Raw genomic sequence first — 19,583 nt, forward strand, 5'->3', positions numbered from 1 at the left:
CTAACATTATTATGGTATTTCACTATACATGTATCAAATCATCACATTGTATACCTTAAACATATACAATGTTATGTCAATTATATCTCAATTATATAGTTACCCATAAGACACATATCACCAAATACCATTCTGGAAGATTAGCATACCAAAAGGAAAAGACTTTTTACTCAACCTAACAAATTTGCTTATACAATATAAAAATAAGTGGTTTCTATGCTTAGAGAGAAATCCTAAATTAGTCTGAAATAATGAGAAATGGGCCACAGTTAACTAACGTGCTGTATATAAATATATGTCAGAGGTCCTCCTTCCTTCCTTCCAAAATATTTATTGAGCATCTACTATGTGCCAGGCTTTGTACTAAAGGTATGGCTGGAATGTTGAATCAAATCCTTCTGGGAGCTCCTAGAGTAGTTCAGAGGTTTCTACAACCCAGTGAAAAGGACTCTACCCATCATAAGGGGAAGCTTCCTAGAGAACATAACATTTTCTTACACTAAGGAAGGTACAGGCCCAGGGAAACGGCAATGTGCCAGGGAATAAAGTTAGCAACGGGATAATAAAGATTTGGTTAAAAATCAGTCCTACAGGTAACTTAAAGCATTTAAATACATTATTGTTATAATAAAAAGTTACATGAGTTTTAAAGAAACAGGTGAAATTCACACTTGCTTAGAAGGCAATGCAAACTTACTAACAGACTGATAATGCAAGCCAAGTAGTAATTTCCTACCATTTCTCAGAATTTTGTACAATATCAAGTGAAAAATTGGGTTGTCAAAGTGAAAACTTTACACTTAATGATTACTCTAGTAATCACTACTTATTAATGCATACACTCTATTCTCCTTCACTAAAAAGTTGACCCAGAAGTTTTTTCATAGTATTTTGTAATAAAGTTCAGTGGTTTTACTAAGACTAGGAAATCAAGCCTATTTCACCCACTAATGTTAAAATATTCTTTTCTGGGAGCAGGGGAATAAAGTAGTCTAAGGAAAATAACAATATTAATAGGCCCCTAAAGATAGCAGCTAAGTAGACTTCTTTAAATAGAAGTTTTCTCCTCAAGCTAGTTTCAGGAGTAAGATTTTAGGTCCTTGAGCTTAAAAAAATTCAACAAAAACTAACAAGTCATAAGCAGTATATGTAAAACGGTGCCAGTTTTATTAGTCTGAGGCTGATTTTTCTCAAGTTGTTTTTCAAGCTTCTAAGTCAGAAATGCCACAGAAAATGCATGTGAGTTCACTTAAACCGGGTGTGAAAACCTTTCTACACATTTGTGTCAGTCTTGCCTGACCAGAGCCCTTATTCCATCCTACCAAGAGTTGTCGTTCTTAAATTCCATCTTTTAATTTGATCTGATTATGTCTGTCTTTCTTATAACCTTAAATGGCTTCCTGTCATCCATGGGATAAAACTATTCGTGGCTCACTTGTTTTCTCTTTCCCTCATCACCTCAATACATAGAAAATACAATTGCTTTGTCTGTAATAGAAACATCCAAGCTTAAACTTTCACAAATATAATATAAAGAAAACCCCAGTAAAACCCACCAAACTATCTTTACAATGCTCCATTTCAAATTCTTTTGCTTTTCTTCAAAATTACTGTATACATACAGAAATTCTAGTGATTCTCCAAAAGCTTTACAATATTCTTTAAAATGGCCCTTGCAAGAGAGCCTTCTCAAAAAAAATGGTGAAGGAAGTGTACATCCATAGGCAAAGAAAAAACAAAAAGAGAAAGAGAACCTCAACCTAAGTCTTATACCTTATTAAAAAATTAACTCACTTCTAAATATTAACCCAAAAGAACTGAAGACAGGTATTCAAACAAAAACTTGTACGTGAAATGTTCATAGCTGCACTATTCACAAGAGCCAAAAGGTGGAAACAACCCAAGTGTCCATCAACTGATGAATGGATAAACAATAAATATGGTGTTGCCACATAATGGAATATATATCCATAAAAGAAATGAAGCACGGATACATCTACAACATGAATGAACCTCAAAAACATTAGCTAAGTGAAAGAAGCCAGACACAAAGGGCCACACATATTATACAATTTCATTTATATGAAATATCCACAACAGGCAAATCCATGGTACAGAAAGCAGACTGATGGTTGCCAGGGGCTGGGTTGTGTGGGGGGCAGAAATGGGGAATGACTGCTTAATGGGTACTGGGCTTCTGTCTGAGATGATGAAAAAGTTCTGGATCTAGATAGTGGTGATGGCTGTACAGCATTGTGAATGTACTTAAGGCCACTGAATCATACACTTCAAAATGGTAAATTTTATGTTATATGTATTTTACCATGATAAAAAATTAACTCAAACTAGATCAAATTAACTCAAAATAGAAACTATAAAGCTTCCAGAAAAAAAAAGAAAATCTTCAGGATTAAGTCCCAGGCAGTGTTTATAGATTTGACACCAAAACATGGTCCATAAAAGGAAAACTGATAAATTGAACTTCCCCTAAATTTTAAATGTTTATCTGCAAAAGACCCTGTTAAGAGGATGAAAAGACAAGCCATAGACCATGAGAAAATATTTGCAAACCGTACATCTGACAAAGGACTAGTATGTATAATATATAACAAACTCTCAAAACTCAACAGTAAAAAAAAAAACCAAACAATTCAATTAGAAAATGGGCAAAAGACATGAACAGCCATTTCACTGAAAAGGATACATGGTAGAAAAGCATATGAAAAGATGTTTAACATCATTAGTCACTAGGGAAACACAAATTAAAATCATGAGATACCACTACACAGGTCCCAGGATGGCTAAAACAAACAAAAAATAATGATAATCTCAGACGCTGGAGAGGATGCAGAGAAACTGGATCCCTCATACCTTGCTACTGGGAATGTAAAATGGTACAGCAACTCCAGTAAACAGTTTGGCATTTTATAAAACGAAATATGCAACTATGAAATGACCCAACAATTGCTCTCCTGGTCATTTAATCCAGAAAAAAGAAAACATATGTTCACACAATCTGTATACAAATAAAGCTACTATGGACATTTGTAACAGTCAAACACTGGAAATAATCTAGATGTCCTTCAACAGGTGAACAATGAAACAAACTGTGGTATACCCATCCTATGGAACGTTATAAATATATAATAAAATGGAATGAATTACTGATACACAACAGCCTGAATAAATCTCCAGTGAATTACACTGAGTAAAAAAGCCAATACCAAAAGATTATATACAGCATGATTCCATTTATATAATATTCTTCAAGTGACAAAATTATAGAAGTGGGGAATAGATTAGTGGTTGCCAGGGGTTGGGAAGGAGTATGCTCTGGAGGGAGGGAGGGAGGGAACGAGGGAGGCAGGTATGGTTATAAAAGGAGGTATGGTTATCCTTGTGGTGATGGAATTCTTCTATGTCTTGACTACGGTAGTGGATACATGAACATACACATGTGATAAAATTGCACAGAACTAACACACAAACATACATCCATACAAGTGACTTACAAGCAAAACTGGGAAAATGTGAATAAGACCAGTGGATTACCACAATGTCAGTATCCTGACTGTGACATTACACTATGGTTTTACAAGATGTTACCATTGGGGGAAAGTGGATGAAGGGTACAGGATCTCTCTGTATTAATTCTTATAATTGCATGCAAATCTATAATAATCTCAAACTTTAAAAGTTTAATTTTAAAAAAGGCCATTCCATAAGAATGTGATCAACTATAGAGCAGAATAAAGCTTATATTGTAGTTATTTTTAGATATCTTTTGTACCAGAATGTATTTTAAAAGCAGTTCCGTCAATACAACTAAATTGCATCTGAATAAAAATGCATATTCTATTAGCGTCACCTGGTCACTGCAAAATACTTCTCATGATGATTAGTCTAGAGCAACTTTAGAACTTAACATCTGCTTACATAGCAGTTTAATCAAGTTAAGGACAATTAGAATATGAAGCCCCCAGGAGACAAAATAAAATACTGTAAAAAAGCATTTAACGGATACTGTTCAGATTTCAGTACTAGGCTTTATAAGCCAGGGCACACAGCAAGGGGAAACATTAACTCAACTGTTGGCTTTGTAAAGGAACTTTAAAAAATCTTGCTGTGGTCAGATCAATTTAAATATGACTGTTTTCTATCAGAAATTTTCACTTAGTTGAAAATAGTTAAAATGTTCTAGGAGCCTTAGCTGATTATCAGACTAAAAAACTTCTAATTATATTCTAAAAATTTCCTTGTATGTAATCCTGTCAAGAAGAAAGCAGAATGGTGCAGAGTACTGGACTGAGGACAAAGAGACCAGGACTCAAGTCTCTGCACGTCCACCAAGTACTGTGTGACTTTAGAGTAGCCATGGCACATTCAATCAATAAGTGGCTGAGCATCTACTACGTGCCAAGGTCCTACTATGTGGAGATAAAAATGGCAAATAAGACACAGTTCTTCCTGAGGTTTGCAGTCTAGTGAGGAATACGAAGAAGTAAGTAAGCAATTACATCATAAAGTTCCCAAGATTAACTGTAAAATAAAAGGGCTATCTCAAATGACCCTTTAGATTTTCCTAGTTCTAACATCCTATGGTCCTATTGGTATCCCCTGATCTAGTCCCATAATGAGGCAGATAAGGAACCTTGATATAGCTTGATATTCATAACAGCTAGAGATTTTCCAACAATAACTAGAAATTCCTTACTTTAGAGATGGGTCATCACAGCATTTAGAAACAACTGTCAGTGCTGAGCTCTTGCTATGTGCTAGCGGCTGGAATTTAAATGCATTAGCTCATTTGCTCCACATAATCCTATGAGGTAGGTGTTATTATCTCCATTTTACTGATGAGGAAATAAAGTCACTGAGAAGTAACTTGTTTCAGGTCCAAGAGCTAGCAAGTGGTGGACCAGGGATTTAAATCTAGTCTGTTGATCTCTAAAGCTCATGGACTTAATCACAACTCAGACCCAGGCAGGGGTAACTAGTAGTTTCTTTTCAAATGCCAATTCCAGCTATTCGGTGGCACTGAGGGGTTGAAAAGTTTTACTCAGGCCCCAGAAGAAAAAGTACCAGAATTACCATGGCTTAGAAGGGAGTCAGGCATCTTCACTACTGCCCGCTAAGGAAGGATGTTTTAAGGGAAGTAAGTGGTAGATTCTAGTTCCTCTTAACCGTGAACAACTAATTCTAAGCATAAATATTCCTGCTTCCAGGTGATATTTGGAACAACTCAGTTCCAGGGCTCCTTCTGTTTAAAATTAACCAACCTTATTTTTTAATACCACATATACACAGTCATGCTTTCTACTACTTCAGAACAATATAAACACCAGTGCAAACCAGTATGAACTACATTAGGGGAAAAAAATTAGTCTTTCAAAAATGTTCTCTGAATTGAAAATGATGCAGAAGACAGATTAAAAAAAATAATGTTATAAAACTTGTTAATACTATGGGTTTTCCTCTGGCCATGCAGATTAGAAACAAGATATCAAGCATAAACAAAATTCTAGCTTTAAAAACATTATCCAAATATTTATGCAGTAACTATACAATATGCATGTTTAAAGAACATTAGGTTCAAGACAAAATTAGATAAAACACTTTAGAATGATGGCTTTTGAACTTTTTAAAAGGTAATCCACAGTAAGAAATACATTTTATATTGTAATCACATACAAATACATGAGATGTATAACTGAAACAAATTCAGGACATGATACTTTCCCTTACTATGTAGTATATTCTGGTATTTTCTATTTTAATCTCTTCCTTTTTTAAAAAAATGCTCGTCAAATTGATTTATGATGTATTAATAAGCTGTTATAATCTACAGTTTGAAAAACACTACCCTAGGAACTCTAAGTCATGGTCAGATGGGAAATAGAAAGGAAAAGAAGAATGTGTGTGTGCATGTGCGTGTACGTGTGTGTGTGTGCAGGTGTGTGTGTGTGTGTGTGTGTGTGAAAGAAAGAGAGAGAGAGAGAGATGGGGGGAATGAACATGTGCTAGAGAGATGGAAGGGAATAAGAAATGATTCTTTTTTTTTAATATTTATGGCAGATTATAGCAATAAGATCCTAGTCCTTTGTGGGATAACTAGATTTTCCTCCATCTGGGCACTTAGAAAGCACCATCTGTACTACCCAATGTCAGGGGTTTTTTTTTTTCTTCATTTTTCTTGACTCATATCTACTTCTAGCTCAATTTTCAAGACCTCTTTGCTTATGTTTGTAGTCCCCACAACAGCAGAATACTCCACAGCAGCGGCTGAACTGAATTATTTTACTATATCACAACTCCTTCCAAAACAACCTTGTTTGTGTTACTTCTAGACTGGGAATGGTAAAAACAATCCTATGAAAAGTTATTACTTATAAAAAGCCTTTCCAAACTTGAAATTCTTGGTAGTTTTAACAGCTTTCTCTAGAACATAAGCAAGAAGATGGCTGTACTTTCAAGTACCAGGCCCATTGTTTGATATTTAAAACAATAATCAAAGATATGCCGAGACTTCAAAGCAGCATATTTGGTTAAAAACAACAACAACAAATGCTAGTTTATTTAGTTTTTCTTGATGAAAGTTACTATAAAATTGTGAAGGTATTTAAAGTTCTAGAAAACAACTTGGACTCTGCATAAACTATGACAAGCCACATCAGATCGACCACTGAAATTTTATTCATTTTAAACTGCAAAATACATGAACTACTTTCAACTGCTAGCCAAAATTTTATATACAGCTGACATAGAAATTGATAGATATGGAAAATTGAACAGAAGTAGATAAAAGTCAAGAAAAATGAAAAAAGAAAAACAGGCATTGAGTTGCACTGAGTAATACAGATGGCATTTTCTAAGTGCCCAAACGGAAGAAGATTTAATTATCCCACAAAGCACTAGGATCTCATTGCTATAACGGCTACTGATTCTATGAGAGCTCTCTTGGAATTTTTCAGACTAGATTCAAGGAACACATTTTACTGATGAGAGGAAACTATAATCAGAGGCGTTGAGTAATTTTTCTAAACCTACAATTTTTCTAAAGCTCAAATATCAGATATTGCTATAAAATCATAATAATGACATTTATTAGTATTACCATATCATTCACAGACTGCCCCATGGCCATAATTTACCCTCAAATGAAATATAAGAAAAAAACAAGGCCCACCACACACAGTTTATGCAGGTAATTTATAAATAGTATTGACTGAGAAGAATAGGCTATAAGGAAAGCCTAAAAATCCTAGTGCTTCTAAATAGACTTAATGTTATGATTGTCTATCTGTCTAGCGTGCACAGAAAAGTAGATGTACAAATGAGGTAGTTGTATAGTGGTGGTTTGCATGACTTAAATACCTAAGGAATACACTTTCTTTAAGTAACTAGATTTTTAAAGATTAAGAAGTATCTACTAACATATTACCAGTAAATTAAGGATCTGTCCTTTCACTTAAATTCTTTGAAGGCTTTGAAGCAAAAATTAAGAGAACAACCAGTCCAAATCTCTTGTTTTCTAGATTAGATAACTAATGAAAGAGGTCTTCATACAGAGACATGCCCAATATCATACACCTAACATCATCAGGGTGATCTAAGTTCTCCTAGCTCTTTATGCAACACAATATTGCCTCCTCATAATTGGCCTTCTTTTCTATCAGTACTTAGCAAACCAGATAAATAAGAGACATAAGGACAAGGAGTATTAGGACATGGGCAGACCAAGAAGCTTAATGAAGTAGGCAAAGATAAGTAGTATCATAAAATATCATGGAACATTCCATAAAATTTTGAGTTCCAAACAAAGAGGAACTAAATACATTTAGGGTGAGGGCCCTTAAACTGGTTCAAGTCCATCTGAAAACACCACCACATGGGCAATGATCAGTATGTTGGAAGTTGTAACTGTTAACCTAGCAGATAACTGCTATGTCTTAATTAGAAGTTATCAGAATGACATTGACTGTGCCCTGGGTAACAGTAAATTATGTTCAAGTTTACATTTTTATCTCTAAAGTTAATTTAGCATCATTTTGAAAGAGTTGAGGGCCTTTAACTATTTATAATGAAACAAATCAACCCTCGGAAAAAGATTATGTTGGCAATCATTCCACTGTACAGATTAAAAAAACTGAGATTTAATCATTTGCCTCGGACTACCAAATATTCTTCACCAAACAAGGAATTATTCATGGTTATAGATCTTAATTAGGTGTGGAAGAGTTGACCAAAAAAGATGGAACGGCTCAAAGGACTGTTATTTCCTAGAAGTATACACAGCTATTACAAACTTAATTACTGTCTTTCTTTACTGGGGCACCTGAAAATATATTATAGGATCACAATATTCAGCACCAAAACAGAAATGGTAAATATTATCAAAGTAGTAAAATAAAAAAATCTTGTATGGCTACCAAACTGGTATAAATGTGAAAATTTAACTCTCTGTGGTCTATTGCCAGAATCCTAAAATTGATCCAAATGGTCCTTAAATTTCTGAATACTTTTTTTTCTCTTCTGAAATGACTTCTGTTGAGTGTATCTTTAAAATAAAACTATAAACTCTAAGCTTCAATACAAAAGTCTAGGAAAAAATGAATCTACAGTTGATTAGCAAAAGATACCATTAATCTGGGCCTGAGTCAAAAATGCAACTTAATTCAAAAAACTAAAAGTAGAATAACAGGGCTTCCCTGCTGGTGCAGTGGTTGAGAGTCTGCCTGCCAATGCAGGGGACATGGGTTTGAGCCCTGGTCCGGGAGGATCCCTCATGCCACGGAGCAACTAGGCCTGGGCACCACAACTACTGAGCCTGCGCTCTAAAGCCGGTGAGCCACAACTACTGAGCCCATGTGCCACAACTACTGAAGCCCCTGTGCCGTACTCCGCAACAAGAGAATCCACCGCATTGAGAAGCCCACACACTGCAACGAAGAGTAGCCCCCGCTTGCCACAACTAGAGAAAGCCTGCGTGCAGCAATGAAGACCCAACGCAACCAAAAAAAAAAAAAAAAAAAAAAAAGTAGAATACCATGTGATCCAGCAATTCCACTCCTGGGTATATATCCAGAAAAATGAAAACACTAACTTGAAAAGACACATGCACCCCAATGTTCATAGCAGCACTATTTATAATAGCCATGATATGGAAGCAACCCAAGTGCCCAGCAACAGACAAATAAATAAAGAAGATGTGGTGTATATATATATACAATGAAATATTACTCAGCCATAAGAAAAAATGAAATTCTGCCATTCGCAGCAATGTGGATGGACCTAGAGAATATTATGCTTAGTGAAATAAGTCAGACAGAGAAAGACAAATACTGTGTGATATCACTTGTATGTGGAATCTAAAAAAATACAAATGTATATGCAAAACAGAAACAGACTCAGATATAGAAAACAAAACTAGTGCTTACCAAAGGGGAGAGGGAAGAGGAGAGGAGAAAATTAGGGGAATGGGATTACGAGATATAAACTGCTATGTATAAAATAAACAAGGATGTATTGTACAGCACAGGAAATTATAGCCATTATCTTCTAATAACTTTTAATGGAGTATAATCTGTAAAAATAGGGAATCACTATGTTCTACACCTGAAATTAATATAATATTGTAAATCAACTATACTTCAATAAAAAAAAATCTGACAAAGTCAAGGAAAAAATGCCAACAATAATAAAACAAACTAGTAACAGTAACAGCAACCCTTTATGTTTCTAAGGGTCTTGTACTTTTAATGGAAGTTGATAGCTGGCTCAGCATTTACTAAAAAAACAGAAGAAAAGTATCAACTGGAGGGCACAGCTATGAGAGTATTTTGGTCTCAAACTGTTTTAATAATAAAAGCAATGCTGCTAATTAACATAAACTACTTTAGCAAACATGAAAAATACATCCTGTGCTAGTATAATTGGAACATAGTAGTAGTTCAGTATAACCATAATACACGTTGTTTAAGTAGGTGCTTGCTAGGTCACACTGAGCAGGGTGATCCAAAGACCAAAGGCATTCACTGCTGGATAAGGCAGAAAATGAATCTAACTTCTTTCTCACTAAGGTATCAGTAGTTGATGAAGAATATTTTATTGATCAACACTACCTGTTGCAAGGAACAGAGAGCTGGACTTCTGTACGTGAAGAGTAGGGGCTGGGGAGAAGAGAGTCAGTCACTTGCTTAGACATTGGTAGGAATGGAAATAATGTTCACCAGTAACTTGAAAAAAACTTTCATTATAAATAGGTCAAATTTACCAGTTGTAATGGCCATGCGAGGGACAGAGTTATAAACTTGAAAACATGTACAAGAAGTTCAGAAGAAGTGTATTTTCTTGAAGCCTAAACTCAATCACTTTTTAGACTTAGCTCAAATTGTTCCCAACGTGAATCATTCGGAAAAGCAAATATAAGACTGATTTTATATATATATATATATATATATATATATATATCTTATAAAATAATGAGTAAAACAATCAACCAGAGAGAAAGGCAATCTCTCAAGTATCCTGCAGAATCCAAAAACACATGGCCTCAGTGCCTTTACCCTCCTTTCTACAAAACATGATGAACGTTCTGTATATATTCCCTCAGTCATCATTTGTCTTCAACATGGAGTGTATTGGAAATGGTTGGGAAAAAACCAAAAGGTGGGGTTTTTTGTTTTTGTTTTTTTTCCCTAAGAGAAAGTTGACAGAGACCAGTGGATTGATTACTCAGATGTGCCTCCAAGACATTTAGTTTCTGTTATTATGTCCCCTGGTATCAGTGAAAATTTTTAAATTGAAATCCAGGAAACTATCCAGAACTTGACAGCTCATGATAAATGAGAGGTTTAAACAAGTGGAATTAGTGGAGATTACGATTTTTAAAGAAAGATTCATTGCTCTCAATTTCTGGAGATACCTTAAATCGTTGGCTCTTTACTATTTAGTAGTCCTGGAAAAAAGCTTTTTTTAAAAAAAAAATTACATGTGCAGCACTGAGCTTGAAAAATTTAAAGCCATTGCTTTTGACATTTTCTTGAGAGCAATGTCTGAGGAAAAATCACTCTTACCTATTACTGCATATCTACTCTGAAACCTCAGGGAACTTTTTCCAAAGTGAGTATCAGAATACAAGTAATATAGAAAACTTAACTCCCTCAAATTCCAATCTTACATATACCTATTTTTCAAAATTTCTGAACTCAAGAAATTCTAGTTCCTCATTCTGAAGAAATGCAAATGATCCTACAAAAGCTCACTATTAAAAATGAGTTTTCAAATCAAAACATTCACCCAAAAGGCTGGTCTAGAAAACTGATTTGTTATAGTGGATGGTACTTCTAATGGTCCATTCCTAACGTGATTGTTGTGACCAGTGAGGGACAGTAGGGAGGCTGGCACAAAAAGTATGAGGCAAAGCTCCTTATGTTAAAAATTGGAGGAAAATATACAAAAAAATCTTAAAGAACACAAGGTATGAGTACATTCCAAGAGTTCATTTTGATCTACTATCAGGTATCCCAACTAAAGACTTCTGGCTTTCATGATTGTAACTTATAAAATACAGCTGCAAAAGCCAATCCAAAAGCTGTAGGTAACTCGTTACTGCAAAGAAGTCATTTGAAGGAGTTCCTACCTCTAGATTTGGCTGGTAAGGAGGATTTCAAGATCATCACAACCTCATCTGTTTTCTTTCTATGGAAAGTCTAATACTGAGTCATGAAAATGCAATTTATTAAGCATAGGTAATAGTACTTGAAAATTATTTCCAAAAACACTGGTCATAACCCACCATTTAGAACTCTGATAACAGTTTTAAGTGGAAATCCATACAAAGAGATGTTTATCAACCTTGAAAATCTGTTTTTATAATAAAAAAACTATTTTTGGGAAACTAGCTTTTTCAAATGAATTATCCTTTAAATCTAAAGTTTGATATCACATCCTGTACTGGGGTTGAATAGTGTCCCCTAAAATTCATATCATTACCTCAGAATATGACCTTATTTGAAAATAGGCTCTTGGGACTTCCCTGGCGGCACAGCGGTTAAGAATCTGCCTGCCAATGCAGGGGACATGGGCTCGAGCCCTGGTCCGGGAAGATCCCACATGCCGCGGAGCAACTAAACCCATGCGCCACAACTACTGAGGCTGCACTCTAGAGCCCACGAGCCACAACTACTGAGCCCACGCTCCACAACTACTCAAGCCCACGTGCCTGGGGTCTGTGCTCTGCAACAAGAGAAGCCACCGCAATGAGAAGCCCACACACTGCAACGAAGAGTAGCCCCAGCTCGCCACGACTAGAGTAAAGCCTGTGCGCAGCAACGAAGACCCAATGCAGCCAAAAATAAATAAATATATTAAAAAAAAAAAGAAAGAAAATAGTGTCTTAATTTGTAATTAAATTAAGATGAGGTCATATTGGATTATGGTAGGCCCTAAATCTGATGACCAGTGTCTTTATAAGAGAAAAGTAAGAGAGATGTGGATACAGAGACATACAAGGGAAAAAGCCATGTGATGATGGACAGAGGCACAGACTGACCTGATGCAGCCACAAGCCTAGGAACACCAAGGATTGCTACCAACTACCAGAAGCTGGGAGAGAGACACAAAACAGATTTTCCTCAGGGCAGCCAAAAGAAACCAACCCTGCTGACACCCTAATTTTGGACTTCTGGACTCAAGAACTGTACGAGAATAAATTTCTGTTGTCTTCAGTCACTCATTTTGTGGTACTTTGTTATGGTAGCCCTAGAAAACTAATATACATACTGTTCCAATGGAATTTCCATCTTAATAATACCTATTTTAGGAGGCATTTCACCATCACAACAGTGTAGATAGATAGCACACCTTTGCAAAATCAAAGTCAGCTCTTTGGGAATAACAGAAATCAAAATAGCAACCCGAATGACATTAAAAAAAATAAATTTATTTTTGGCTGCATTGTGTCTTCTTTGCTGTGCGCGGGCTTTCTCTAGTTGCAGTGAGTTGGGGCTACTCTTTGTTGCGGTGCACGGGCTTCTCATTGCAGTGGCTTATCTTGTTCCCGAGCACAGGCTCTAAGCCGGCGGACTTCAGTAGTTGTGGCTTGCGGGCTCTAGAGCACAGGCTCAGTAGTTGTGGTGCACGGGCTTAGTTGCTCTGCAGCATGTGGGATCCTACCGGACCAGGGCTTGAAGCTGTGTCCCCTGCATTGGCAGGCAGATTCTTAACCACTGTGCCACTGGGGAAGACTCCCGAATGACACTTGATATACCATTTGATATACGTAAGGGCAACGCAACACAGATGTCTTGCACAATGGTATGACTTTTGCAAACTATTACCATGTTAGATCAAGAAACAATGTTTCCAAGAAAATATGAAGATGATATGAATGTTCTTGTCATATCAGATTCTGAACAGAAATTTCTTTGTAAAACCCCATGAAGATTCACAATGAACATCAACCACAAATTAAAGATGCAGTGGGCTCTACTGGTTCTATCATAGCTGAAACACTTAAAGCAGTTATCAAATTTTAAAATATTCCAGTCTGATGGAATGTCTTTTCATTAAGCAAGAGTGGATTTAAAAAGCCATTCACTCCGTTTATCAGGTTTCTTGCCATGTGTACATACAAGCTGCATTTCTGCCCTTCTCCCCACATTAGGGAACACTAAACCCTAACCTGCAGATTCAGCATCATGCCAGGCTCTGGGCCCCCAGGATTATGAGAAACCTTAAGAAACTAGTTTAGCAGCTCAGCATCAAGTTAGTCTTGCTGCTGTTGCTCCCATTCTGATGTCTGACTTTCACTTCAGCAATACTTTTATCTGATTGTTAATAATCAAACTCTGTTAATCTCTTAGCCACTCCACTCACTCTAAAGCAGCCTAAATCCTTTTCTTGTTTTTCTATCAGGTAACTCCAAATACTTTCAAAACTGAAGATCTATGCCTGAACCCTCTTTCCCAGGTCTCAGTCTTAGACCCTTCTATCCATTTCTACCATTCCCTAAGGTAACCTGATGGCTCACACCCTGGCTTACAGTAGGGGATTTCTGATGCCATGCAAACTTCCCTGGTATTAATTCCCCATCTAGGCTTCTACCTATTGCCACCCTTTGCCAAAACACCCTGTTCCTATGCACTGCCTACAGGCCAGGGTTTGAAACCTACTGTCCAACCTCCCTGACAGTCCATACACCTGGGCTTTTTCCTACTGCCTGTTGCTAGGAATCTGCCCTGTCCTCAAGGGTCTGCCTGGATTCCAAATCTTTGTCAGGCATTCAGCCACTCCGACTCTGTTACTGACATCATCCTTCTTAGTAATTTAGCTTTTGTGTTTTTCTATTAAACAAATTACATCAGAATTTTTAAAAACACAATTTTTGATGAAAGTATGTTTTTATGGGGAGAGAGGATTAATGGCCAGTAGTCAACATTTCCTGAGCATCTACTATTACCTAACATTGTTTTAAGAAGGCAGCATGTTTTAACTCATTTAATCCTCATAATAACCTTAGACAGGTAGGTGCTATTACCATACTCATTTTACAGACAAAGAAACAGCATTACAGAAGTTACGTGTACAAGGTCACATACCAATATGTGTGCAGCTATGATATAAATTCAAGTAGATGGGCTCCAGAACCTGTGTTCTTTACCACTACACTATATTGCATCTCTACCTTCTGCTACCCTATCCCCATCCCTAAACTCCAATGATGTTTTCAAATTTTAAGTCATTTCAAATTTATACCTGTTAAGATCCTCCAGTAAATGTTTCCAACTCCTCCCCTACCCAGCCCCAAATCTAAGTCCCCAACTCTAATGTGAACTCTTTGAAAAGATATATGTTTTCATAGGCTGTATTTTCTTACGATGAAGTTTACCTGAATGTAAAAGCATGAGGTACAGGGTGCGACACTCAGGAATTTGATGATTAAATCAATAATAAATAAGTAAAATCCCCTGGTCATTCATCAAATTTCATCTTCTACAAAGTGTAGTCTAAATTACAACTATAATTGTGAGCTTTAGAAAGAGGTGAGGGGAGTCCTCTGGCTCCTACTACCTAGATTATATATGCCCCATTATTTCATCTAGAACTGTGTTGGACATTTACTGCCACACAGGTTTGTCGATTCATTTAAAGAGGTTTAGGCTCTGACCTGGTATAAAATAAGATTTAGCCTTGCAAAGTAGGCCTAGTCAATATAAATAACAAACCTGAAAATGTGTGCAGACATTTTGATATTTTATGACAATTCATATAAGAGAATAGAGATCGAGATTCTTTTCTGACATGAATAGTGAGGAGACTGAAGATAATAAAGAGACAACCACCCAAGCCTCTAATCCACAGCTGGAAACTGGTCTTAATAAAAAGTAAAAAAAAATCTGAAAGAAGACCTAAAAAGGCTAACTGTCCAATTCACGGGAAAAGAGAAAGCATTAAAAGAACTCATTGTTTAATTTATGGAGGAAAGTTAATCAAAAACAGCAGGCTGAAAAATACCTTTGTAAGAATAACAGAGAAACAAAACATTTATAAGTCCATATAACAACTCTTCCAAGAAATAAATACTGCCTTCCTTAATATTATCTAATTACAGCCAAAAGAGGAATAGCATCTTTAGAATTTAAAGGTGTTAGAGCTTAACAGGATATAAGGTATTATTACATCTAGTACTACCCCTCATTCCTCCATATGAAGAAACAGGTCCCAAGAGAGAATCCGACTTGTCCAAGTCCTTCAATTTATCTTACTCAAGATTTTTCATATTATCTAGAGCAGCATATGATACATAGAATGTAGATCATATGATCTATCCATGTAAGAAAAGATTTAAATATGAACTACATTAAAAAAATTCCTTTAACTAAAGGTTTTGGCAATAAACTAATTTCAAAAGCTACTGTACATTAAATAAAATGTTAACTTTCATGAAAAAGGAAAATCACCTAATGCCTCAAGTACCGGTTTCTTGATTTTAAGGGGTTTGTAGGTATGCATTCAGAGTTAAAAACACACAAAACAAATTTTCTTGATGTGTGCTTTCATAAGAATTTAGAGTCATTTATACCATTTTAAAATAATGAGAACACTTCTCTGTTAAGCTTTCATGGTAATTCACTAGAGAGAGTAAATTTTATGACTCAGCTTTTTGTGCTCACTCACACATGCCTGAATGGTCCACTTAAATTGCTTGCTATATTTTAAATTCAGGCCTGGAGCAGGATTCTTGTTTCTCTGAGGCTCACAAAGACTAGACTCACAGCTTAGTTCTACAGTGCCTATTTAGCTGGACTTAAAGCCCACATCAAGTAGTTTATTGTCAAAACAAAAAGCAATCTTCATGGAGCTTAGTAACTTAAGTAGCTCTCCAGAGTTTGGTAAATATTTTGTGTCTACTTTTTATCTCTATTGTCAAGGAAGGGTTCTATAGAGTGGTGAAGTATTATTTTACACATCTAAAAGGTACTATGGATACTACAATCCTTCAGGTTCATGGTTACAACTGAGAAGCACAAAGCCACCTACCATAATTTTCCAAACACACAATTTTCTTAGTCATTCCCAAGGTTTTTTGTTTGTTTTTTAAGCATCCTGGAGTCCCATCTTAATCAGTCTGGGGTTTGTAAAATTCAGGCTCTGAAAATAGCATGGAAAAGGCTTTTAAGTATACCCCACAGACTGAGAGGAAAATGATGACCCTCCCAAACAAAAGCCATTTCTCTAACTAATGCTTTGCTCACCTTATTTCTCACATACTTGGACTGTTTTCCCTGCTCACCTCCATCCATTCAAGTCTTCCACACTTTGTGGTGTGTTCAAAAACCAACTCCTTCCACGATGGCTTCCCAATCTCCTCTATCAGAATTAGCCCCCCACCCCCCTTAGTGTTCCCAAAGCACTTTGTCATAGTCTGTGTTGCTTTTGAATTATCTGAGTATGTCTTTCTGCCCCAGTATCTGGGCCAACATCTTTTTCCTTTCTTCACTGTCTACTAACAGTTATACTCAATAAGGGTTTATTAAACTGAGTGAGGTGAGTAGGGCTATTGACTCATAATATCCCATTCTCTAGTCTTAGAGTAAACTAGGGCAGAGAATCTACAGCAACTCTTGAAAAGTGGGCTAATCATGGTTTGATCAGAATGGCCAGCTACCCAAGATGGTTGAGGTAATGAAAAAGTAATCACAAAAAAGTATGAAGGTATAAAAAGAGTAATTAAAAAAAATCTATACCTACTGCTGTGTTCTGAGACCAGATACAAATGGTGCTACAAAATGTCATCTTAAAATAAACAAAAAACTACTTATCCAGTCAATCAGTAAACACTAATACAGCTGTTAGGTAGAGTATAAAGAGATATAAAGCACAGATCTAGGTTCTGCCCTTAAAGACTTCCCAGTTTTAACTATTAAGAACTAAAATTCTCTACTAAAATTCTCTATTGACCTCATGGGAAGAAAACTGATAATAAAACAGTTTATGGGACTTCCCTGGTGGCACAGTGGTTAAGAATCTGCCTGCAAATGCAGGGGCCACAGGTTCAAGCCCTGGTCTGGGAAGATCCCACATTCCGCAGAGCAACTAAGCCCGTGCACTACAACTACTGAGCCTGCCCTCTAGAGCCCGCAAGCCACAACTACTGAGCCCACATGCCACAACTACTAAAGCCTGTGCACCTAGAGCCCATGCTCCTCAACAAGAGAGGCCACTGCAATGAGAAACCCATGCCCGACAACAAAGAGTAGCCCCCGCTCGCCGCAACTAGGGAAAGCCCGTGCACAGCAACCAAGACCCAACACAGCCATAAATAAATAAATAAACAAATTTATTAAAAAAAAAACAGTTTATGATAAATGCTAAATGAAAGATAAATATAAGATATCCAAGAGTTGTTGAGGATTGCTGATAAACAGAATTATGGATTAAGATAGTAAGGGAAGATCTCAATGAAGAGGTAAGGTCTGAGTTTCATGATGCATAAAATGAGGTGGTTTGAAATAGATGACCTCTGGGCTTACCTTCCAAATCTGAAATTTTATTGTATCTTATCACATAATTATATCAATAATAGTGACTTGATATTAACTAACCACCCCCTGAATAGAGTTTTCTTCTTAATCATTATGAAAGTAACAGCTTTTAAAAAGCTGTCAGTCCTCAAGTAAGCAGTTTTATCAAATCATTTTAAATATAAATATCCAAAACTGAATGTGATATATCTCACAAGAAGGTTTGGTATTTTGTAAGAGAACTTGAGTTGGAGGCTTTTTTTCTTTATACCAGTTTCTTGGTGTGGCTTCCAAAATTCAAAACAGGCTTTTAAGTGCACACTTTTTCATACCCAAAAGTTGTATTTGAAATCATTTAAATTATTCTTGTCTCTCTGTGGATAGGAAGTGAATAGAGTAAACCTGCAAAAGTTCATCACCACTATTAAAGCACTTTTTCCTTTGTTCTCTTTGACTGTCATGGCTTTTGTACCGAGCAGTTACTGATGATCAAATGTATTCTGAAGTTCAGCCAAAGTTTTGTGTTTTTTTTTTCTTTTTTTTTTTAGGGCAACACTCAAAACAAAGCAAATATTGGCTTAGTTATGACACTTGTTGTTCTAATACATTAATAGCCTATTGTCCACTGTGGTTGTCTCAACAAGATAATACATTGAAAAACAGCGTTTCCTGATAGGAAGTGAATTCCCACTGTGTGTCACAGGACCCTAGCCAAAAGTTGGGCTCTAAAGGAGAAAAAGCAGTCCCTTCTGAGATTGCATACATAACAGACCAGAGTAACGATTAGACTTTTTCTTCCCTCTTGTTTAAAAAGGCTTTCTGCTTCAGCTCAAACTACAGTCTATTTGACTGATTTTGCTATCATAGGACTGTTTTTCTAAAATGGTTTCAAATATTTTAGACAAAGTTTGTTCAACATCCTGTAGGCAGCAGTATCCTGCATATTTCTGACTCTAGAGAATTTCCTTAGTCGTAAATGCCACAATGGATAAGGTAACATGACAAAGAAGATATTGGGATGTGTCATAAAGACACAGTGTGACCATTTTCAAGGTTAGTTTCATACAAGCAATTGTTTAAGCCATTATAATATACGAGGTACAATAATTGCAATGGTACGCAAAAATTGGGGCTCAATTAATCCACACATCGCAAATGTGTTTATTTCATTTAGAATTTGATTAGTGAGAAACTGATGTCACTAGCAGATCCACACACAGCAGAGTAACTGACACTGTCCTAACAAGGCATTAGTACCCCTTTTTAAATACTGAAAATGTACTTCTTTTCCATCTATTTTCACAGACTCAAACTTGGAGAACTTTCTCTGCCCAGTTCCACTTACCAGTGGATACTGGAAAACTCCAACAATAGAAGAACTAAGAACAGTTGTCATTTTGGTACATTCCAGTGAGACTGTCTCTGTCATCTAGGTACTCCCACCCTTTAATGCAGTGCTTGCCTCTTAGAAGGTCCTCAACACATTTTGCTAAACTGAACTGTGTCAAACAATTGATACGAAAATTAACACAGAATTCTAGCATTATTTGGATAACA

At 36.3% G+C, this 19,583-nt stretch overlaps 1 protein-coding gene across 7 annotated transcripts in view; it reads right to left on the minus strand.

Moving 5' to 3' along the window:
• The window catches only part of ADD3 (adducin 3), a 125,361-nt gene that overhangs the window by 32,297 nt on the left and 73,481 nt on the right, over nt 1–19,583 (minus strand). Inside the window, exon 1 of one of the 7 annotated variants that reach the window (XM_079899486.1) lies at nt 16,543–16,635. The exons of the other annotated variants lie outside the window; for them this stretch is intronic. The gene's annotated coding sequence lies outside the window, so the exon portion shown is untranslated. Of the gene's footprint in view, nt 1–16,542; nt 16,636–19,583 lie in introns of those variants that run through there. 7 annotated transcript variants of the gene reach the window in all.

The sequence above is a fragment of the Stenella coeruleoalba genome (genome assembly GCF_951394435.1).
Source record: "Stenella coeruleoalba genome assembly, chromosome: 16".
Taxonomy (NCBI): domain Eukaryota; kingdom Metazoa; phylum Chordata; class Mammalia; order Artiodactyla; family Delphinidae; genus Stenella; species Stenella coeruleoalba.